The sequence below is a fragment of the Bubalus bubalis genome, chromosome 2 (genome assembly GCF_019923935.1).
Source record: "Bubalus bubalis isolate 160015118507 breed Murrah chromosome 2, NDDB_SH_1, whole genome shotgun sequence".
Classification (NCBI taxonomy): Eukaryota; Metazoa; Chordata; class Mammalia; order Artiodactyla; family Bovidae; genus Bubalus; species Bubalus bubalis.
The window spans coordinates 80,540,196-80,557,275 of NC_059158.1; the positions used below are offsets into that span (position 1 = coordinate 80,540,196).

General features: G+C 40.1%; 1 protein-coding gene across 7 annotated transcripts in view; it reads right to left on the minus strand.

Annotated features, from left to right (window-relative positions):
- Positions 1 to 17,080, minus strand: part of B3GALT1 (beta-1,3-galactosyltransferase 1) — a 570,539-nt gene that overhangs the window by 42,543 nt on the left and 510,916 nt on the right. For 4 of the 7 annotated variants that reach the window (XM_025261083.3, XM_025261075.3, XM_044934389.2 and 1 more), the window contains one exon: positions 10,189 to 10,306. The gene's annotated coding sequence lies outside the window, so the exon portion shown is untranslated. Of the gene's footprint in view, positions 1 to 9,502; positions 9,558 to 10,175; positions 10,307 to 17,080 lie in introns of all 7 variants that reach the window. The other 3 variants (XM_044934380.2, XR_006547559.2, XM_044934383.2) reach the window with 2 other exon arrangements.

The window sequence follows — 17,080 nt, forward strand, 5'->3', positions numbered from 1 at the left end:
GACTTGTCTTCTACTGGCAGCCTGTCTCTAGAAAACTACTTTGACTCATAGAAGAGACAAAAAATAGAACACAAACCTTAAAATTAATACTTATTTATGAGCTTCCCTGGTGGCTCAGTGGTAAAGAATCTGCCTGCCAATGCAGGAGATACAGGTTCGATCCCTGATGTGGGAAGATCCTACATGATGTGGACAGACTAAGCCTGTGAGCCACAACGATTGAGCCTGTGCTCTAGAGCCTGGGAGCCACAACTACTGAACCCATATGCCACAACCCCCGAAGCCCATGCGCCCTAGAGCCCTTGCTCTGCAATAAGAGAGGCCACTGCCGTGAGAAGCCTGTGCACCGCAACCAGAGAGTAACCTGCACTTGCTCAAACTAGAGGAAAGTCTGCGCAGCAACGAAGACCCAGAACAGCCAAAAATAATCAATTATTTAAAAAATTAATACTTATTTAAAGCAAGGAGATGAAGGATTTGGGAAAGTATTTTAAGGGTCCCAGGCATGAGTAGGCACAAGGTCTGGAGGAGAGTGAACACCAGGGGAACCCCAGGTGTGAGTAACAAGAAGGGCCCTGCTGCCCTTTCTCCTACCCCTTCATCTTTCCCTCCCCTGGCCTTCCCATTGGCCATCTTCAATTTCCCCAACTCCTTCCTAGCTTCCAGGGGCCTCCTCAGTCCTGCCTCAGTCAAATGAAGACAACCTCCCATTAGAACCTGAGTAGTTTATCTGAGAAGGAATCTACCTTAAGCTAATGGAGGCTGATACTGATAGTGCTTTTGGTAACATTTACATTTCAACAGAAGTTCCTTAGGGTCTTATCTGAAAAGAGTGAGTTAGTTCAGTTCAGTTCAGTCCCTCAGTCCTGTCTGACTCTTTGTGACCCCATGAATCGCAGCACGACAGGCCTCCCTGTCCATCACCAACTCCCAGAGTTCACTCAAACTCATGTCCATTGAGTCGGTGATGCCATCCAGCCATTTCATCCTCTGTCGCCCCTTCTCCTCCTGCCCCCAATCCCTCCCAGCATCAGAGTCTTTTCCAATGAGTCAACTCTTCACATGAAGTGGCCAAAGTACTGGAGTTTCAGCTTCAGCATCAGTCCTTCCAATGAACACCCAGGACTGATCTCCTTTAGAATGGACTGGTTGGATCTCCTTGCAGTCCAAGGGACTCTCAAGAGTCTTCTCCAACACCACAGCTCAAAAGCATCAATTCTTTGGTGCTCAGCTTTCTTCACAGTCCAACTCTCACATCCATACATGACCACTGGAAAAACCATAGCCTTGACTAGACGAACCTTTGTTGGCAAAGTAAAGTCTCTGCTTTTGAATATGCTATCTAGGTTGATCATAACTTTTCTTCCAAGGAGTAAGCGTCTTTTAATTTCATGGCTCCAATCACCATCTGCAGTGATTTTGGAGCCCCCAAAAAGTCTGACACTGTTTCCACAGTTTCCCCATCTATTTCCCATGAAGGGATGGGACCAGATGCCATGATCTTCATTTTCTGAATGTTGAGCTTTAAGCCAACTTTTTCACTCTCCTCTTTCACTTTCATCAAGAGGCTTTTTAATTCCTCTTCACTTTCTGCCATTAGGGTGGTGTCATCTGCATATCTGAGGTTATTGATATTTCTCCCGGCAATCTTGATTCCAGCTTGTGCTTCTTCCAGCCCAGCGTTTCTCATGATGTATTCTGCATATAAGTTAAATAAACAGGATGACAATATACAGCCTTGATGTACTCCTTTTCCTGTTTGGAACCAGTCTGTTGTTCCATGTCCAATTCTAACTGTTGCTTCCTGACATGCATATATGTTTCTCAAGAGGCATGTCAGGTGGTCTGGTATTCCCTTCTCTTTCAGAATTTTCCACAGTTTATTGTGATCCACACAGTCAAAGGCTTTGGCATAGTCAATCAAGCAGAAGTAGATGTTTTTCTGGAACTCTCTTCCTTTTTCAATGATCCAGTGGATGTTGGCAATTTGATCTTTGGTTCCTCTGCCTTTCCTAAAACCAGCTTGAACCTCTGGAAGTTCATGGTTCACGTATTGCTGAAGCCTGGCTTGGAGAATTTTGAGCATTACTTTACTAGCGTGTGAGATGAGTACAATTGTGCGGTAGTTTGAGCATTCTTTGGCATTGCCTTTCTTTGGGATTGGAATGAAAACTGACCTTTTCCAGTCCTGTGGCCACTGATGAGTTTTCCAAATTTGCTGGCATATTGAGTGCAGCACTTTCACAGCATCATCTTTCAGGATTTGAAATAGCTCCACTGGAATTCCATCACCTCCACTAGCTTTGTTCGTAGTGATGCTTTCTAAGGCCCACTTGACTTCACGTTCCAGGATGTCTGGCTCTAGGTCAGTGATCACACCATTGTGATTATCTGGGTCATGAAGATCTTTTTTGTCCAGTTCTTCTGTGTATTCTTGCCACCTCTTCTTAATATCTTCTGCTACTGTTAGGTCCATACCATTTCTATCCTTTATTGAGCCCATCTTTGCATGAAATGTTCCCTTGGTATCTCTGATTTTCTGGAAGAGATCTCTAGTGTTTCCCATTCTGTAGTTTTCCTCTATTTCTTTGCATTGATCGCTGAGGAAGGCTTTCTTATCTCTCCTTGCTGTACTTTGGAACTCTACATTCAGATGCTTATATCTTTCTTTTTCTCCTTTGCTTTTTGCTTTTCTTCTTTTCACAGCTGTTTGTAAGGCTTCTTCAGACAGCCATTTTGCTTTTTTGCATTTCTTTTCCATGGGGATGGTCAAAAGAGTGAAGGGGATGCTTATTTCACAAGTTCACATGCCATTCAAATGTCAGGTATCTTTACAGGGAGGAAAAAGGATGGTTAAGTTCCAGATTTCCTGAAAGCACTGCAGGGGGACTGCTGCCTCTTCCCGCTGTAGATCAGGCCCTCATCTAAGATGAGGTCAGGTATTTCTATCACCTTCCTTGACACTGTTGTCTGCTCATGATGCTTTCTGTCACTTTGCAGGGAAAAGACCAGGTCTGCCCTAAACAGAAGAGCAAATAATTATTTTATCGAGCACTCACCATGTTCAATCAGTTTTTTAATCCCTTTATGTTTATTACCTGATCTAGTTTTTACAGTCAACAAAGGTGGGTTATTCTGTGCCCATTTTAAAGATGAGGCACTGAATCATTGAGTAATTTGCCTAAGATCTCAGGGTAAGTAAAAGGCAAAGTTAGGTTTCAAACTCAGCTGTCTGGCCCCTGGGCTCAGACTGTAAACCATGATGTAGATTGTATTCCCAGCAACTAGTATAGAGCCTAGGAATCAATCACTATTTCTGCTTGTCTTTGTATATCCCTATGATGATTAATTTTATGGGTCAACTTGGCTAGACTGTGGTGCCAAATACTTGGTGAAACATTATTCTGGATGTTCCCATGAGGGCATTTGGATGTGATTTACATTTAAATCAGTGGACTTTGAGTATAGCAGAATGTTGGCCATAACAGGGGTGTTGGGAGGCGGGGGTTGGGGAGAGGTTCATTCAATTTGATGAAGTCCTGAATAGAATAAAAGGCTGATCTTCCCCAAGCCAGAGGAATTCTCCAGCACTGCTTTTGGACTTCATCTGCACTGTTGACTGATCTGGTTTTCCTGATTTTTCAGACTCAAACTGCAAATCTTTCTTGAGTTTCCATCCTGCTGGCCTCCTCTATCAGATTTTTGGACTTACAAAGCTTCCACAATCACCTAAGCCAATACCTAATAATGCTCTTCTAATACATACACATCTCTGCTTAATTTGATAACTAGTTCCTTCAGGCTAGGTCCCAGGCCCTCTTTTATTCTCAGTTTAAGTTTTGCCCATTTTTAAAGCAAATTCTCTACTCCTTGGTCTCAGTTCAGTTCAGTTCAGTTCAGTCACTCAGTCATGTCCAACTCTTTGTGACCCCATGAACCGCAGCATGCTAGGCCTCCCTGTCCATCACCAACTCCCAGAGTCCACCCAAACCCATGTCCATTGAGTCAGTGATGCCATCCAAACATCTCATCCTCTGTTGTCCCCTTCTCCTCCTGTCCCCAATCCCACCCAGCATCAGGGTCTTTTCAAATGAGTCAGCTCTTCACATCAGGTGGCCAAAGTATTGGAGTTTCAGCGTGGTCTCAGTTGCTATCTATATTCATTCCAATAACTTTTATATTCACACTCTAGCTCAGATGTATCTATGGAGCTCCAGACCAATATATCCAACTGTGTTGCTACTACTGCTGCTAATTCGCTTCAGTCGTGTCCGACTCTGTGTGACCCCACAGACGGCAGCCCACCAGGCTCCCCTGTCCCTGGGATTCTCCAGGCAAGAACACTGGAGTGGGTTGCCATTTTCTTCTCCAATGCATGAAAGTGAAAGGTGAAGTCGCTCAGTCGTGTCCGACTCTTAGCGACTCCATGGACTGCAGCCTACCAGGCTCCCCCGTCCATGGGATTTTCCAGGCAAGAGTACAGGAGTGGGGTGCCATTGCCTTCTCCATCCAACTGTGTATTTGACCTATTTTCTTGGATATCTGGGCGGCACCTGAATGCAGCATGGACAAAGGTAAATTCATGCCCTAGCAGCCCTGATTTCTTTTAGGGTTCCCTGTTTCTATGAAATGTGCTTGTAGCTACCTGAAACAACAGGAGCCATTGTTAACAGCTCTCTTCCTTTCATTTCTGTACTTAGTCATCACCATGTCCTGCCAATGTCACTTCAGACATTTCTCATATTTTATGACTTCTCTCCATCTCCACTACCACCACCATACCCAACTTATGGGTATTTCTTATCTTGACTCTCCTATGGTAACTTTTCAAGTGGTTTGCCTATGCATTCCAGCCATAGTGATTTTTCTAAAAAAAAAAACAAAGATGATCATATTCGTTGCCACTACGTGTTTGAGACCATTCAGTGACTTTCTCTTGCACTAGGAAGAAGGCCAAATTCTTAGCATGGCTACGTGGCGGTCCCAAGGCTCTGCATGATCTCATCCTGCCGCATTTTCCTCTTTGATCTCTCTACTCCTCTATTCTTACTTTCTCAACTCCCAAAAAAATGCTTCCTCATATCACTGGTCCTTTGCATATACTATTTGTTTTTTTTTTCAAATGTGGGGCATTATTCCCAACCCCTCAACTCTCATATCAGAAGTCACTACAAAGGGGAAATTACATTCCACATAGTCTCTTTCAGGCAGATTTTTTGTTGTTGTTGTACAATCTTATGAAATTAATTTAAATTAATAAGAATAATAATAGCTAGGATTTATTGAGTGCTCATCAAGTTCCAAGTGTGAAGCACAGTGCTAAAAATTTTATAATCATTATATTTAGATCATTATCTCATTAAAAATACAATTGTGAAGTAGATAATATTATTATTTACTTTTATAGATGAAGAACCTGAAAACCTGGGTGAGAAGCTGAATGCACCTTTGGTAGTCTGATGACTTGCTGGATAGGTGGAGTATATATTTGGAGTGAGCTGGGACTAGATCTGTGATTGATCAGTACTGTTATCGGACTGCCTGGCATATAGAATATGTCCAATACCTACTTGCTGATTGAAAGAATGATGAATATTTGAATGAGTAATGAACTAGGACACATTTTAATATGGAAACTAACTGGGTATCCCTTTCATTCTCTACCCTAAGTTAGTTGCCTATGAGATTATTTTCAAAATTCTAGTCGGTTGCTTGCCAATGAGAAAATGGCATTCCCAATACTAGAAATGATTTAGAGACCCTCCATTCTTCATTTTGATGACCATCTGCTTCATTTCCAAATAAGACTCCCAGTAAGGGGTGATTTTTTGGTTGTTGTTGTTCCCGTCATTTTGGGGCTCCTGAAATAGAGGGAGTCACAAAGATACGCACAAACGTGCACACACTGTATTAGGTATGTCCACACTAGCTGCTATAACAAACTCTAAATTTCCAGCCTTAACACAATAGGTGGTTATTTCTCGTTCAACCTAGTGACGCTATTCCTGTTTGGCCAGACAGCTTTCTACCTAGTCATCTAGGAGCTCTGACTCGCTCCATCCTTGAGGGCATCAGACTTTTCTCATGCAGGTGTCAACAGGGGAGGGCGGGCATGGAGCAACCTACCTCCTAAAAATTCTGGCCCCAAAAGGAAACATGTCACTTCATTTGTTTTCCATTGTGAGAAATTCATCATCTGATCACACCCAACTCTAAGGCAGGCAAGGACATACTGCTGAATTATATGCCCAAGAAAAAGAGAGGAAATATATTTGAGTAAGTTACCAGCCATCTCTGCACTATTTCTATCCCTATAATACAAAACAGAGAGATTCTATAGGATTAGTATCCTAGAGTATGGAAGACGACGCTTAATTTTAATGATGGATATCTGGAAAGACCTGCAAAGAAGGGGATTTTGGGTAGATCTTGAAGAAGAGATAACTTTTTAATAGAAGGAGATCCTAACAGGCATAACTGACTCTGGTATCAAAAATGATGAGGTTTGAAGTCAGGAGGGAGTAGGCAATGAGAAAAAATCTCAGAGTCAAGTAGAAATTATTTTAATAATCTCTTTTTCCTGAACTCCTCTATAACTAATTAAATAACAAACAGAATTACCCCCTCCACCACAAGTATCTTAGTCCCTAATGTGAAGATATGAAATAATTAGAGGGTGTGCTGTGTAAGAATTTTAATGTCATGGAAAACTTCTATTTTCAAGACGGCACTAATTATACAGGATGAGGTGAAACAAAGGGAAGATGTACAATTAGCGGAGCACAGCTTATTACAACCAGCTCTGTTTAGATATGTAAACATAAGAAATAAACCAAGTCTCTTCCAGATATGTAATAAGTTGAGAGTGATCTGTATTTATCTTTTAGAGGACAACTCTGGAGATTACAGAAATGCAGGACATGGGCATTTTATATTTAACCATGGTGATGGTATAGGGAGACTTTTGCATTCTAGACTTTTCGTCTCTAGTGGCAGAGATAAATAGAAGGGTCTTGGGAGGGAGAAGACTGTCCCTTCTTTGGTCTGCCAGTCACTGGCTGGGTGATCACAACCTTTCTAGGTTACTTCCTCCACGGTATGGGGATAGTAATACTATATATGAAAGCAATCAGCACTGAGATTGGACTATATTAAGGACCCTGTTTTTATTCTAGATCCATTTCCCTTCTCTCCTCTGATTTTTTCTTAAGCAGGATTTCATTCACCTCAATAAAAAATCCTTAAGACTGTAAGGACTGTACAAGAATGACTGTAATATAAGATGGATGTACTTCCTCTAAATCGACCAAACTTCAATAAAGGCAGTTATAATGTCAGTGGCTCTATCTGAGCAGTGTCAAGGATAAAGAAATACCTTAGTTGTCAAACCCCAGGAGGGTTGACTCAGCTCGTCTTTTCTTCCAAGGAAGATAAACTGCATCTCACGCAATTTGCTTTTTGCTAAGGGGTTCTCGTTTTGGTTTCAAACAAGCTCTTCAGTGCAAAAGACAATCTCTCCTACATATACATTAAATGGGCTATGACAAGGCACCTGAAAATGTGGGCTTTTTCCTAGATTCTGTTGCTGGAATATTAGAAATGGATATGAAAACTGAGACCTTAAAAACTGTACGATATTATCCATTATTCAAATGCAGAGTGCTGTGGGCTGCCCATCCCAAGTCACAGCTCAGTTATGAATGGCCTACACAGCCAAGTGCATCTCAGCATTGACTGAAAGGGTAGAGGCCCTCAGCTTCAGGGACTGCATTAGGATTGTACTATCATATCAATCACCCACATGCCAAGTTCTTGATAAAAATGATCATAATCCAGAAGCGAGAGATAAAGTATGAGAGTTTGATTTGTGTAAGCAAATCAAAAGCATTTAGACTCAAGCTACTTGATCTATCTTAAAGCCTTGCCAGGAATATAAATACAAGAACAGCCTTAGAACCAGAACAGGCAAGAGTTGAGAGAGTAGAAACTAAAGATTATTTGCTATTTTTTCCTGATTTACTCTAATCCAGCCATACTGGCTTTCATTCAATTCTGTGAACCAGCCAAGTTCAAGGCCTTCTGTCTTAAAGCATCTGTAAATCATCCCTCTGGCTCTTCAGAGATGCCATTTGTAATAGGCAGGATTGTTTTCCTTAAGCTGTGCTAACAAACGGCTTCCACATCTCAGTGGCTTAAGACAATACAGTCGGTTGTTTACTCATGCTACATGCTACACGGCCCGTGTGAGTTGGTTGAAGGAACTCTGTTCCTTGAAGTCACACAAGATCCAGGCTAAGGGAGCAACCACATCTTGGAACACAACACTTATTAGACTGCATCAGGGAAAGGGGTCTACAGAAGCAACACTTAGATGCTCCGATGTGGAAGTGACACATATTTCTGGGCACAACTGATGAGCCAGACCAGATCCCATGGTCCATGGAACCGCAGGCAGACTAAGGCAATGCAGTCCTATCGTGTGCCTGGAGAGGGAGGGGAACTGCTCTCTTGACTCTCACACCCTCTGTGACCACTCCATGAAGCAGTTTCTCACTCTCCACTGCCTCAGCATCCCTTTTGTTTTCCATAATGCTTTCCCCAATTTGTAACTGTATTATTTATTTACTTTCTGTTTTAGTTTTAGATGTTTTACCTCCATTGAACTATAAGATCTCTAAGAGAGGGACTTCCCTGGCGGTCCAGTGGTGGACTCCGTGCTCCCAATGCAGGGGGCCTGGGTTTGATCCCTGGTCAGGAAACTAGATCCCACATGCCACAAAAAAGAGTTTGAATGCTGCAACTAAAGATGTCACAATGCCATTACTAAGACTGGCACAGCTGAGTGAATGAATGAATGAATAAATACATCATACATCCCATATCCCTAAGGGGAAGGACCATGTCAACAGGCTAATTCCATGAAATAGTTCTCAAAAACAGTTAATCAGCCTAATATATTTAAATACTGAATCTAACATTTGTCTTCAACTAGGAGAATCCTTGTGATAACGTCACGTCTCTGTTGCCATCCTTTGTGGCTGTGGACTATCACCTCTCCATCCCCCCTTATCACGGGATACTCCCTCTGTACAGTGGTGGGGGGCGAGACAAAGACAAACTGGGTGTTATTTCAAACGCTGTTAGCGATTGGAAAACTCTCAACTAAATCCTTACAGGAATCTTCAAAAGTGGCAAAAATCAGCACATTCAGTACACACGGCTGTAAACTTTGTAAATACTGAAAAGAAAAAAGGAATATGGTGAATGTGCATTGTGTTGAATTTACTTTTGGCAAATTATCTCGTAGAGAATTAGTTCAAAGCTGTCACCTTGCCCTCCGCTCACAGTTGTGCTTCACTGTCAAACTCAATCAGTATTTAAGAGGCATTTTGAAATAACTCTTCACTTCAGGTGCCAGGAAACAGTTTGTTTAGAGAGATTAAGTTACCGGCCCACATCATAGAGGTGATGGTGGGAAAGGTAAAATTATGGTTCAAGTTACCTCTTGCCAGTGTGGTGCTGTGGTCCTTCTTTTCCTGAGTCATACTCCAGGAAGGCTGCAATCATTTTTATAAACTTAGCATGTTATTTACCACAAAAAGTTAGTGTATAAAGAAATATTCTGAGCATTTGTCTTTGCTTTTTATCATTTTAAATAAAAACATTGTTATGGTTACCTATTTTAGATACTTTTTATAACTATACCATCATTTTCTATATGAAATACTATTATTTTCAAGCGAAATGAGAAATAATTGAAGTACAATTGCCTGTGGGACAAGGTTACCTCAGCAAAGAAAATTTAAGAATCATTTAGCTATGACCTTGGAGAAATGGATTTTTAAATAGGCATTGTCTCAGGTCACCTAAGGCATCTCTTTATAGTTCCCTACAATTTCATCTTAAAAGAGGCCATCACTAAAATCAGTCAAAGGTTTCATAGACACTTGTGAATATGAACTTTTAAAAAAGGATACTTTTTTGAGCTATCAATTTTTCCCTCCTGCAGATATTTATGGCAAGGTTATTTTACAAACCATAATAGGTAAACATTAATAAAAAAATGAAATTTTTTCTGTACCCATTAGTTCTTAGATGTTGATTTCTGATTGTACAGAATTGCTATTATTTTTCCACAGTGATGAGCTACCTAACTGAGCAGTGTATCCTCCCACCTGTTGGACCAACCTTGCTGTGTTCTCCTTACTCCAGGTGCAGGGCACATAGGATGGTCTCAGCCCGTCTGATGAGGAGATCTGCAGTGGCTCATGCCAGGAGAAGCTGCTGCTTAGCAAACTGAAGTCACCTAGGTGGATAAGAAGAAGAAAGAACACTTTAGAAACACTGGAAATTAATCAGGCTCAGGGGAATGAAGGCAGAATGCTATCATATAAAAAGAAAACTTTGTATTTAGGCTATAAATACAGTACATAGAAAAGCAAGTAAGTAAGCACTGAACAGATGTTGATCAAATAAAAAAATAATAATAAACAAATGATCAAAAAAACATCAGAGCTGGTCCTTGGATTGCAAACCTATATGCCTACAAGACCAGGCAGGTAGGGTAAGTGAGGGAGCAGACTGGGTTTGAGACATCAGGGAGAGGTGGAGCCATGCTCAGCTGGTGAACACACATTCCATCTGAGGCCACAGCCATGGCTCAGGTCTGCCTGGTATCTTCCATTGATGCCATAAGGAAAATCAGGCTCAATAATGCCATGACTTCAGGTTCTCAAGGGAAGACAGAAACACAGAGTTTTATGCGAAACCTTTGGAATTTTTATTTTAAAATTCAATTAAACAAAACAAAACTTTGTGCAGGTCAAAGAAGGCTAAAGCCAAAGCCCACAGGAAGCTTAGGATTAGCTCCTGAGTAGCCATGAGATCTAAGATCAAAGGCAACATCTTTAATTTCCAATGATGAAGAAGGATCCGGAGGGTTGAAGCCACTGTGCAATGATACTCAGCTAATTAGTGGCAGAGCTGGGCTTTCTAGGTATGAGTATTCTCCCTTTTATTTATGACTCATGACCACTCTAAGACTGGCTGAATCTGATCAGACTTTTTTACATAACAGACTAGGAGCCAACCAGAAGTTACCTTTAGGGTATCTGACCCTTGGGTCTCAATCTGTATTTCTATAAACCTTCATAATGAGAGGTACAATTTTCTCTCCTCACCATTCACATTATGGAAGGATTTCTGGGTAAAGTCAAGTGACTAAAATACAATGGTCCCTTAGTGTAGCCAGATGTGAAGAGTGGGAGAGAGTTATGGGCACAGGTGCCACTGGGTCCCATTGGATCCATCTACTGGTTCCAGTTTCTGCTAAAAGCCACTGTTTATATGATACGTGGTATTGTGTGATGGTTAAGAGCAAGAGATGGGTTTAAATATGGACTTAGCTGCTTATTGTGATATAAGCTCTCAAAGTTCCATGTGTAAAAACAGTGATAACAACAGTACCTGAATCATAGAATTGTACTGAGGTTTAAATGAATCAGTGCATAGAAAGTGCTTAGAATGGTACTGAGATAAGGTACATACTCAGTAAATGTTTGCTACGATTTGTATTTAATGTCAGTATTTACTGAATGCCTACTGTATGTTAATTTACTTCCATTTATTATCTGTAATCATCACCCCAACTCTCTGTTTCATGTTGTCACCTTTTCAAAAAGGAAAATCAGGACTTTGGGAGAGTCAGCTTCTTGTGTAATGACACCCGGGTAGGAGTGGAGCCAAGTGTTTGAACATAGGTCTACTGAGCCTAGCTACTTTCTTAATGCACTACTCTAGTGCCTTCTTAGTGTTCCATTGAAGATACTATTCAGATCTTTAAAGAAGAGATAACTAACTCTGCTCAAACATCAAATACTTATCAAGTCAGATACCAAAGCAAAGGAGTCTCAAAGCAAACAATCAAAACACTGCAATGTGTAGTAACTTTCTGCCTTAGGTGAAAATGTATAGTTCTAGATTAGAAGCGTTCTACATGACTATGAGTAAGACATGAGACCATGTGGTCCATTTTCAGCCTGCCCTCAGCCCTCATTTTTATCCTTTAAAATGTTAGTGCTCTTAATAGATTATATGCTTATTATTGATAAATCTAGTTCCATGGAGGTAGCTTTTAGGAAACACATATTGAATGTCAACATAGGGAAAATAAGACCTGGAAGATTTCATTCTAGCCCATTAACAAAAATCCTTGCTTGTACAGATTTTTTTATACTTAATACAATAAGATATAAACATTTATTAAAGTATATGAAGCATTAATATGAAGCATCTTATATAAAGTATTGAGTGAAGAAAAGGAAGGAAGCAAGAAATATAGGGAATGAGCATCTACCGACTGCTAACATGTGCCAGATTCTATACCAGCTTATTTATGTATACTGTTATTTATATATTAGTATTTAATGAACAAAAATTAATAAAGGTAGGGCCAAAATACATGTGAAAAATGTATATTACAGCCAATTCAACTTTTCAGGGTCAGATATTTCAATTTAAACCTTAAGTCTTACTTAGATATAACTCTAATTTTTTTAACAGAAAATGTTTTAAAAACAATTTTAGCCAAACAGGGGCAGGAAAGGAGGGTATCTTTTAAATTAAAATCAGTTCTGGGAAAATAAAAGCTAGGAAACACACAGAGACAAATTTTCTCTGCTTTCAGAAAAAGTTAACATTATCCTAAGAGTTGATATCTATCCTCAGCAATAATACAGAAAATAGAAATGCATTACACAAAGTCAGATGAAAAATATAAGCCACTTTCTTTCTTTAGTCTGATTTCTAAAGTACAATTTCAGTATATAAGTTAGAGTCAACACAACTTTCCAGAATATAAAATGCATCCACATTCAAATGTTTTTAGAATACAAAACAATATTTCAAAGTCTGATAGAAATGAATTTGTTCATTATCTACTCTTTTGGATAACTGCCATTATTACTATTTCTCCTTGGGCAGATAATTGAAAATTACTATATAAATTGTTGTGTTTTTCTGGGAAAATAGCCTAGACTCAGTTTTGTCACCCACATTTTAATCTAAGTTATAATTTTACCAGGCCTAAAAATTATAGTTACTCTAGTACATTATTCTATTACACCTCATTAATATCTTTTCTTCTTTTTATATTCACATGGCAAAAAGGAATTTTGCCAATGCCATTTATTCCAAAGAGTCCATTCATTTTGTTTTGTCTCCACATCAAAGTTAGCTATGAAGTATTTTAGTGACAGAATAGTACAAATAAGATAATAAAATATTTGGACATGAGATTTAGTTCCTCCAGTTTTGCTACAGTCCTCTTTATGGCAGCAAAGTAATTTACAGTGTGAATTTCTAATGCCAGAATCTGGTTACAATTTGATCCTGGTTTGTGTGTGGTCTGTCTGCAATCAAGGACTTGAAAAAAGACCCACAGAGCAAAAGAGAAAGCACCACTGAGCTGCCCATTTATTAGCTTATTAAGATATATTCTGTGATTCATGAGGAAACCAAGAAGAGGTAATAGTTAATGAATTTAAAAGAAAGAACAGAGGGTTCTCATTCTCTACTCTCAACAATAATGAGCCTAATTTTCCTTTTCTCTTGTCACAGGTAGAATCCTTGGGAAACAGACTTTGAGACAGTCATGTGGGAAGCTGATCAGAACATGTTCTCAGAAGCCACACCTGTTTTGGGATAAGAGGAAAAGGAGGAAGGGGAGGGAGAGGTTTACTGTGATGCAGTCACAGAGAAGCCTGAGACCAGCTCACAGGGAGCTCGGGAACCAGGGGGTTAGCCAGCACATGTCCACTGTCCTGGAGCTGGCTGCCCTGGACTTGGGCAGAGCGGGCTTCACACAGCTTTTCCCAACTGCGTGGTAAATGACATCATATTGATACTTTGAAATTGGAGGTATGTGTGTGTGAAGTATTTACAACACAGTACCTGGCTAATGCAAACAATCAGAGCTCTGTCACTTCCCATTCCCAAATCTTCAACCTCCGTTAAGCAAGACTGAGATGCACATCTCAGTACTCAAATCCACGTGATAAGTTCTTAATTGCACACGATGCTACATAAAGGGAATGACGGCTATATTTGGATGGTTAGGTTCTGGATGGCTATAACTTCTCTAGGCTAGGTCTCCTCTGTTCTACCCAGAGTATCATTCTAATCCCAGGATTACAAGTCTCACTGCATTATCAGGGTCTTTATTTTTGCCTTCTGGAGAGAGGCAACTAGCTCCCATAGAAATGGCATCATTCCTATGAGATAGAACATGGCGATATGACTGCCAAGGCCCAAGTGACAGACTTATCAGAGGAGTAAGTTCTGACAATGATCAAAGAACATCCTAAGTCTAATACTTAGAAAAAAAGTCAATGGAAATGACTTTATTTAAAAATACTTGGGAACTTCCCTGGCAGTCCACTGAGTAAGACACCACACTTTCACAGCAGGGGGCACATGTTCAATTTCTAGTCAGGGAACTAATCCTGCATGCCTTGCAGTGCAGTAAAAGAAATAAATAAAATAGACATAATTTTAAAGTACTCCCATTTCTTTACTTGCAATTATGTCAACCCTACCAGTAGAGAGATAATCACTACACCGTGTCTTTGTTTAATGAAGTCACAAAATTTTTCTAAAGCCAGTTTAGCACGTATACCAATAAGGTGGGAGAAGATTTTAAATATATGAGCCAAGCCACACAAAGATTTTGGGATAAAATCATTCCAGTTTTTTAAAAATGGAATTCCACACAAAATGAACTAAGACAATTTCTTTTTGCAAATAACAGTGTTTTTCGGAAATTCAGAGAGTTGGTATGAGAGAATTCACCATTAGCTGGGGTAGCAGAAAAATGTAAAAGAACCATTCTGAACAAAGCTACACATGTATCAAAGTTCTTTCTTCTCTGGAGCCCTTTACTCAACAGAGAAAGACCATAAGGGAAGATTCAGAATTTGACAGATTACAGAGAAACTCCTCTTCTCAGCTTTGCCCCTTACATTTTATACCCACACTAATTCTTAGCAATTTGGCAATTGCAAAAACACCCCGTAGGCATCCAATTCAGGGAAAAAACAAAACACTAGCCATCAAATGGAGAAGAACTTGTCATGATTTTAGTACATGGGGTTAGACTTAAGGAGACACAGTCAGAAAAGTGTGGCTGATCCTGAAATTCAGGGATGAAAAAGTAACTCAGTATTGACTGTATCTATTTTCCAGCACCGATCCCATTTCTGTAACAGGCATCAAAGCAGTCAGGATGTGAGGTTTCCAACAACTGCCCTATGACGACATACAACTCAGCACAGGGCCTACCACAGGGTAGGAACTTAGTCTCTCTCAGCAGCTTGGACAGGGGAGCCTGGCGGGCTGCAGTTCATGGGGTAGCCAAGAGTCGGACATGACTAAAGCGACGGAGTGCACACAACACCTTGCTCGAAGATGAAAGACAGCCTAGCCACGTTTGGATTCTCTAATCAGCTACTTAATTCCTCTCCTATAGTACCCATTGTTTCATTCAACAAAACTATGTTGAATGTTTTCTATATTGTGGTATTCTAGGAGAAGCTGAAAATATAGAGGAACTCATATCCTTCTAGAGACAGATAAAATTCAGACAATAAAGTACAGTAATGGAGCTACTAAAGCACAGAGGAGAGACCTGGAACTGGAACTGCCTTTGTCTTTTGTGTGATCAAATGCATTTTTCTCTCAAAATAGGTGCTCAGACTATTAATAAATAAGAACAATAACTTCCCTTGACTGAAAAATATGAATTCAACTAATGTTTCAATGTTCAAAAGACTAAGATCATGGCATCAGGACCCATCACTTCATGGCAAATAGGTGGGGAAAAAATGGAAATGGTGACAGATTTTCTTGGGCTCCAAAATCATGGCAGATGGTGACTACAGCCATGAAATTAAAACACGCTTGCTCCTTGGAAGAAATGCTATGACAAACCTAGACAGCGTATTAAGAAGCAGAGACACCGCTTTGCCGACAAAGATCTATATAGTTAGAGCTATGGTTTTCCCAGTAGTCATGTATAGATGTGAGATTTGGACCATGAAGAAGGCTGAGCACTGAAGAACTGATGCTGTAGAATTGCGGTGTTGAAGAAGACTATTGAGAGTCCCTTGAATAGCAAAAAGATTAAACCAGTCAATCCTAAGAGAAATCAACCCTGAATACCATTGGAAGGACTTATGCCGAAGCTGAAGCGCCAATACTTTGGCCACCTGATGCTGGAGAAGACTGAGGGCAAGAGGTGAAAAGAGTGACAGAGGATGAGATGGTTGGATGCTATCACCAACTCAACAGGCATATGAGTTTGAGTAAAATCTGGGAGATAGTGAAGGACAGGGTAGCTTGGCATGCTACAGTCCACCGGGTCACAAAGATTCAGACATGACTTAGCGACTAAACAACAACGTTTCTGTTAAATAAACGGGAGACTGTGAGGCTGAAGGAATGTAGTATGGAGCCTTAAAAACAATCCGATCTTTCCCTGATTTTAAGCTGGAATGCATCTGAGTTAATCTTTCAGTAGTTCAATAATATTTTCATTTTCGTTTTATATACAATTCACAGACTAGGTCCTGGGGATATAAAGAGCAATGAAGAAAATTCAAATGGCTTTCCCCAAAATCTGATATGTTATGACCCTTTCAAAAGTTTGATATAATTTCATGATACTTTTCAAGAATATAAATGCTCTAATTTATGTCTATTTATGAAATGTTAGTCTATATAAATGAGTTACTTCACAAATGATTTTGGTAGAAAGTGAATTTGTAACAGGCAAAACAAAGCAATGGGATGGATCCCCGTTTGAATTTGGCTGTTAAACTTTTTAGCTACAATTTTAGGTCTTTGAATTTATGGAGAGCAAAAGCTGGTTCTGAAAATTAAGAACAGTCCAGGGCATATGTGCAAAGGAACTCAGCAAAGTTTGCATATTGACTGAACCGACTACTGCCTTAGCTGGACTTTTCAGGCTATGCACTGCCTATCTTGCAAATGCTGTCAGAGTCAATCATTCCATATAAGCTCGTGG